The sequence below is a fragment of the Anguilla rostrata genome, chromosome 2 (assembly GCF_018555375.3).
Source record: "Anguilla rostrata isolate EN2019 chromosome 2, ASM1855537v3, whole genome shotgun sequence".
Taxonomy (NCBI): domain Eukaryota; kingdom Metazoa; phylum Chordata; class Actinopteri; order Anguilliformes; family Anguillidae; genus Anguilla; species Anguilla rostrata.
Window position 1 is genome coordinate 7,240,919 of NC_057934.1, and position 7,679 is coordinate 7,248,597.

The window sequence follows — 7,679 nt, forward strand, 5'->3', positions numbered from 1 at the left end:
GTCTGCCGACCCCCCTGTTGAAAACCGAAGACGTGAATACATGATCACAAAATCATATTTCGACAAAATTAGATAACACTGTCCCTTCTTTTGGAAACAGGGCTAGAGGTCCCTGTCGAGCTGAGCAGGAGGGGGCTGAGGGGGTGCAGGTGGGGGGTATGGACCGGGGGCATAATGGGGGGTGGGGGTCTGTGTGTGGGGGCAGGGGGAGCGGGAGTTCTCCGAGGCCTCAGCACCAGAACCAGCTGCGCACAAGAGACCTGCCGCTGAGCGGCTCCGGCCTCATCTGTCAAGCAAACCGCAGGCACCGAGCGGCGGGAAACGCCATGGCGACGGCCCCCGGGCCCGGCGGGGAGACGGCCGCGCGTGGGGACTCAGCGAACGCCTCGCCGCGCCACGCCGTGCTGGAGGAAACAGAGCTCTCCTGACAGCGAGGAAGTGAGCGGGGTCGCCCAGAGGACATCTCGGTCCCGTTTAATGGACCTGACAGCCTGTCGATAACCCTCAGCTAATTGACACGCGACGGGTGCCAAATTTATACCCTTATTCTTTTTTTTTTCTTTTCTTTTTTTATTCCATTCATGTGGCTTGACCCCTGTTGCTATGGTTACTTTTGCCTGCGAGCCAGAAAGTTGATTAACCTCAAATTTTCTCAAATGAGTCAAACCGTAAGTTTACATTGTTTAAAAGGAGAAATTGGTAATGGGTAACTTGACATGTGGCACCAACAGCAACTCTCCGGGGGGAGAAAAACTGATCAGAATTTTACCCTTCATTTGTCAATTAAAATGCATATCTAAAGTGAAGAATGAAATTAATTTGAATGTTTCAGGAAGTTAAAACAAACAAAAATTGCGTCAGAAAACATCTGTATCAGTGGAGAAGCCTGGAACCGTTTGCTCACATGATGACTGTGAAAAGCCTGGTTTACAAATGAGCGGTATAAATGATTGCTATAAATAATTAGTATAAATGATTGGTAAAAATGATGGTGTAACCAGTCAGTATACACGATGGTACAAATGGTCTGTAATTGATCGGTATAAATTATTGGTATAAACGATTGACATAAATGATGGTATAAACAGTCTGTATAAGTGATTGGTATAAATGAGCAGTATAAATAATAAGTATAAGTGATCGGCACTTTTGCCCAAATATATCCGCTCAGTTTAATTTCCTCACAGAAATGTGTTGGGTGCCAGTCGCTCCAGCCTTTGACCGTCTGTTCCATCTGTTTGGGGTGCTAGCTGGACTTTCGATGTGCCCCGTTCTGCTTCGTGCCACACAACAATAGCATTGCTCTTTTTGCCAAATACAAATCGCTCGCCTCGTTTCTGTTTGGTTTCAGCCTCTGTGCCAGTTTCCGAGGAACCTATGTCCCCATTTCACCCCAATTTTACTGTGGTGTTCAGCCCTTTCAGGACCCAAGCCCACAGATGCATCAATGAATCAATCAATCAATGAATCAATCAATCAATCATTATTTCATGTCGTGCCATTTACTAATGATCATTTTGTCACAAGTAACTTCACAGTTCCATCTGGAGATTTTCCAGAGAGGAATAAAGAGACAAATATCATGTTTCTAGTGATCAAGAATCGGGACGTGGAACCAACAGTTTGTGAGACTGGTGTGTCCTGCAACCTGATTGGCTCTGGCAAGTTTTAGCCAGGGCTATCTTATTGGTTGAGCTGGCACAAATCACCAACTCCAGTCAGAGACGCATAGATATGATATTTTGACTCATCAGAAGAATGGACAATTGCCTTCTTTGCAAAGCACATCCCCAAATGTTGGGCGGACTTATGTTGGTGTCATTCTCAATGTAAGGTTATGAGCAGCCTGGTCAAGCTGTTAGTACTGTAAAGTTATGAGTAGCCAGGTCAGATTCATAGTACTGTAAGGTCATGAGCAGCCTGGTCAGGCTCACAGTACCATAAGATTATGAGCAGCCTAGTCAGACTCATAGTACCGTAAGGTTATGAGCAGCCTGGTCAAGCTCATAGCACTGCAGGGTAATGATAACCTGGGATTTGTCATAATAACATGGGATTTGTCATGATAACAAGGACTTTGTCATGTTGTCACCAAAACTTGACATTTTTCAAGTAGGGTGACACAACCCTCCAGGCACACGTTTCCTAACTCTCCAAACCTCAAGTGAAACAGGTCAGATATCCAGTGCATTTGACACAGGATCTGAAATTATGACATGGCAGCAGGATGAATATGCCGAAATAGCACCTCCATCTTGAAAATGTGTGTTGTATTGAATATTTGATGGTATTGCATTTCAATCAGGCATCAGGGTGCGAGTTAAACTGAAAAAATAATTGGAATAAAAAACTTAAAAAGGGATTAAAGCATTTTTGTTCATTTATATGAATGCTAAATTTAGGTTAAATATTCCATCTGCTTATTTAATCCAGTTATTATTCCAGCAGATATAATATGTGCATGCATTTGCATAAAACACAGAAGAAATATATCCACATAAATGTTTGAATTAATTTACATAGATTAAATTTCATATATTGTCCATTTATGTGACACAGAAATTTGAGTTCATACTTTACAATATTACATGCTTAACACGTGTTGTATGGACCAGGAAAATATCAATAGTGCTTCATCAATATCACTAAAGGATAAAATATGTTGTGATTAAACAAAAACTATTCAAGTCAGGGAAGCTAAAAAGTTATTGAAAAACCCGTAGCTAATTATTATTATTGTTTTGCACAGTTCTATTCGTGAGTGCTGGCCAATACACTTTAATATAAGGCTTTCAATGGCATCTTTGAATTCAAATAAGTTTTTTTTTTGTAAATGATTGGTAAGACCCATTTTTTATTTGTTAATACTGCTCTAATTATGGATCTTGGAATTTTCACATCTACGAATCCAAAAACTTGCAGTTCAAAGTACCACATAACAGATTTTTTTTAGCCAAACCAGACCCCCGTGCGTTCCTTCCATCCCCTCTGCTTCTTTCCGAAAGAAGGTTCCGGCACTATATCACAGTACAGAATGTTCATTGCGAGAGTATGGGACTAGGCCACGCCCACTTAATGATTTTTCTGAAGATGCAGCCAATGGTAAGGAGCTTCAATGCAGCTTCAATGGTAAGGAGACGGAATTTTCAGTGTTGCGAATACAGAGCTGAGTCCAAATAACCTGCAACAGAACCACAACAGAACCTGTGACGGCGTTTTTGGGGGCCCCTGTTTCTTGGGGACTTCTGTGTGGCGCAGCTGGTTAAGGCGCTGGCTCTGGGTACAAGGTGGGATGTGTTAAAACCCGGGAGCTCGCAGGCCCGAACCACGACTGTGCCGTTAGCCAACTGTGACAAGAAGGATTCCATACAACCGCGAGACAAAACCAAGCTTCACCCCCAAAAAACAGACACGGACCCGCTCAGGGTTCATCTGGGTACGGCAGTCTCTCTGTCAGACGCCCCACGGCCCCACAGGCCCCACAGGCCAGCGGGTATAAATCAGAGAGACAGACAGACCTCTCCTCTCCCCATCGTCAGCAGTATTCTCTGTGGCAGTGCGTGGCCTGGAGGGAGAAACACAGCAGCAGGCCAGAGCAGCGGGCTAGAGGAGGGGGAAGAGAGCAGAGGCTTCATCTGCAGCCTCCCCTGTGCAAGCCGTAGGTGGCAAAGTGAGGACTCCACTCCGGATCGCTGATTTCCCCTAATTGCAGATTTAAAACTGGGGGATTTTTTATTTTATTTTTAGAAGATACTTTTATAAACAAATTCATTGAAATTCTCTCTGAAAATACCAGAATGCATGCATTCGACCGACCCACAGATGTACTGTAGATTTCACAATATCAGAATGCTGTTAATACCTTAAGTCATTCAACCACGGACACTCTCTGAAGCTTCTGGAAAGGGAAATCACAAAATGCTTGGTCAATGATTGGTCAGCAGCACGTTTTAGTCTGCGTCAATTTACAGGCGAACGATTGAGTTAGCTTTGGCTGGAGATCCATCTACATAAAACAACAGCAACAGGCCATAAGTAACCGACCATTGACCGTCACCAAAGCGCATTCACTGGAAGCCTACCTCACATCAACTCTCCAGCCTGCCAAGGCTCGTCATCATACCGTACGCTTATGAGCCACACACCACAAAAACGACATCTTAGATGTGTACATGTGCTTGAGTGTTTGCAGTAAGCATCAGTTAAGTACTGGAGATTTGAAGCTGGAGAAGCAGCTAAGCTAAACTAAGCGGAGCATTTCTAGATGGGCGGTGTCATAATTACGAAATTACTGTTCCACTTGCAGTAATATGTGTCAGCCTGTAGGAGGCAGTAGGCCCCACCTGGAGCGGGTTTCCCACATTGGATTTGCGATTTTTCTCCTGGAGACAACACCAATAACACAGGACAACACTACACACAGCTGAGATCGTTTGAAGTATCAAACATAACAATGGCCTACCTCTGTGATTCCTGTGATACTTTTTTAAAAAATTTTAGAATTAACAAATAGCTTAGATCAATTTGCCGACGTCTTCCTTGAATACCTTAAAGCAAGATAACAAAACCTCAGTTTCTTATTTTTCCCAAGTCTAATGAATTCTAACCAATAGGTCGCCTGCCATGTTGAGATTGGATCAATAACCGAAACGGCTATCAAATCCGATCAATCTATCCCCACGCGTATACATTACTGGGGGGAAGGGAGAAAAGTTAATTCGACGCTCTAGTGCAAGCTGAGAAATGGCAAATCAGCTGATAGCCATTAATTTAACTATATAATCGCTTAACGTCGCTACGGCAACCTCGCAATGCACACATTTATCGCATCCGCGATATTTTCAATGACCATTCCATCGATACTACAAAAAAGAAGCTCATTCATTATCCGTGCATAGCCTACGCTCTATCAGTCAAGCAGTCCATCACCCGGTCAGGGAGGCGGACGCGAATCTACAACCAGAATTCCTAACGAAGGGGTGGACTGTATACAGTAAAAATGTACAGAGGGGTTTCAATGCCAAAACTGGGTGCGCCCACAGCACAATATCTGGATTATTATTATTGTAATAAAAAGTCGTTCAGCTCCCGATGACTCCCGATACATTTACTCCCGATAGCATTTGGCAAAAATAATATTTTGTATACCGCCCAGTGGCATTTGTTACGCTGTCATCAATCCTCACGAAAGGATCGCATATTAAAATATGCTGACAGTCGTCTAGCAGCATGAACTGTAATTATGTGGGTCAAACATCGCCTGTCAAATCAACACCTAGTCCAGTTTCATCCAGATAAACCATGATATTCTAAATGAGTATTTATAATTCAATGCAAGAAACGGCACCGTAATTTGCCATTCCTCCATTGTCTCAAATAACCGTAGCCCTCTTACATTTGTCAGCAACTGCCGTTGCCCCAGAGTTTTACCCCGCTAAATCATTAAATATATTTGTTATTTTCATCGGCGCGGCTACACGGCAATTGTGTTTCCATGCAGTTAGCAATAATGGTATGCACGAACATTTTGTAATCGCCAGGAAAACGACACTGGAACAACAGCCTAAACGTTCAGATATCACTTTACCTACCTGAAGAGTGCCGCTGAAAAGCCAATATCGGGCGAAGGGGGCCAATTCCGCTGTAATGAAGAATTCGAGGTGGAAAGTCACTTCCAACTAAAGCAGAGGAAAACCCCGGACCGATTCACCGCCGTCGCTGCGTAAGCAGGTTGAATGACAACAAATGTAGACGCTTCAACCTCATGCCAGACCTTTCCCTATGCCCTACGCGTTCACGCAGCTCTTCTTTGAATCTTAGGGACCCTATGAAAACCGCACAGCCCAGCCTCGACCTGCACTGCCTAAGAGTCGGAGATATTATGATAGATGCAGTTGGGGAAGACCTCTGTAGGACGATTAGAATATAGGACACGGAGGGGTGTCACAATCTATTCCACACTCAGAAACTGAGAGATGGGCTCGCCAACGTGCGCTGACGATGCGCGCGCGCTCTGGCCGCAACCTGGAATGCGTTCACGCAGCGCTTTTCCCTAACATTTTTAATTTTCCCCATAATCTGAAGTGTGAACCGGATGGCTAATTCCCCCCCTCTTACTTCTACACAAACGTGAAAATGGCATCCACCGCATTTTAATTTTGCTTCAGTCGACTAGCTGCTCGACACTCATTGCCGCAAAGAGCTCATGGGAGCGAGGCTTCCCTGCTTAATTTTACATCACCGTTTACATCACCGGGTCTCCCAGTTATTCCGTCTTGAAGAACGAATTTCAGTGTGAGAGGAAACAGGAAAAGGTGCGTCGGTCCGCTGAAAACATGCATTGAACTACCTTTTCGGGGCGCAGTCGGTTCCTTTCCACGAATCACGACGTGAAGCCTCCGATCATTTTTATCATTTGGCTATAAAAAATGTGACAAAACCAGGTGTAGGATATTATAGGCCTATCTGGTTCAAACCGAATGGTAAAGGATACACTCGTTTCATCTGCACTTTCGACAAAGGGGAATGTCAATATTTAGCTCCAAATATCTAACACCTCTACATCATCGTTTGCTTATTAACACAGCAAAACATATTTTATCATTTTAAAATGAACATGTTGCCTAAACAAATAGAACAGGGGTTGATCATCTCGTTTGTGATTTCCATGGCAACCAGACACGGTGTCACTGTAAAAGATTTCAAACTGTCGGAGGAAATTCAAGTCTAAAAGACAATCAAAATGAAAACAATCGACTGAACAGAATATAGAATTACTCCCGAGATATCTGGGTGCTACTTTGAATATGACAGTTATTCGCACGAGGGATAAAACCAACTCCCTAAAATGTTAGTCGTTTAGAAAGGAACAAAACAGGCTTTTAATTGACACGACTGTCCACGTGAACGATATTTTTGTCTCAATTTGTGACTCCTCCAATTTCGTCGCGGCCATATTGTAGGGCGATGTGACGCGCGCACAACATATCACAACATATATAGAACGTACTGTATAGAGAGGGTTTCAATAATTGCATTACTAACAGTTGGCCAATTAATACATCTAACAGTTTCCGGTTCATTAACCCAGGGCCTTGGGAAAGTATCCCTGTAGACTGTAGCTATATGGACGGCAAAGCCAGTAGGAAAGCCTACGTAATAGGCTAAACTGGAGTGATATGAAATGGCACTTTCATACAGGAATTCCTACAATCTCTGCCTTACCTCGGATACGTAATTTCTGCGTCACCAGTGTGCCAGGGCTCCTCCCACGATCCAGGGAATTACCTTGACAACAACAAAAAAAAAAACTCCCGTCTTCTCATTAACAAACACTTTTTACACAGTTCACACAATTTGCAAAATTGTGAAACAACGTCCAAGAGAATAACATATTTCCATTTGGCCGGATAGCTCTCTACTTCCCTGCGACTTAGTGTATCAAAAAATATATCGACACTAGAGATTGCCACTGTGCATGGGTAGACTCATACCAATTCACAACTCTGTACAATTTATATAAGATCTAAGTACAATTAAAAGCACAAGATGCTCGGTAAGGGAAATGTACTGAATATTAGGTCTACTAAAATAACCGGAGGGGCGGCTACATTTCCGTTTACGCCTGGCGTGTCAAACCTGTCGTTCTGCAAAGCCCCATGCGTTAGCACATCTTCCCA

The 7,679-nt window shown here is 43.5% G+C and overlaps 1 protein-coding gene across 1 annotated transcript in view; it reads right to left on the reverse strand.

The window, feature by feature from the left end:
* The window catches only part of LOC135244712 (guanine nucleotide-binding protein G(I)/G(S)/G(O) subunit gamma-4), a 17,030-nt gene extending 9,370 nt beyond the window's left edge, over positions 1-7,660 (reverse strand). Inside the window, exon 1 of the mRNA XM_064317222.1 lies at positions 5,592-7,660. The gene's annotated coding sequence lies outside the window, so the exon portion shown is untranslated. The remainder of the gene's footprint in view (positions 1-5,591) is intronic.
* Between the last annotated feature and the right edge of the window lie 19 nt (positions 7,661-7,679).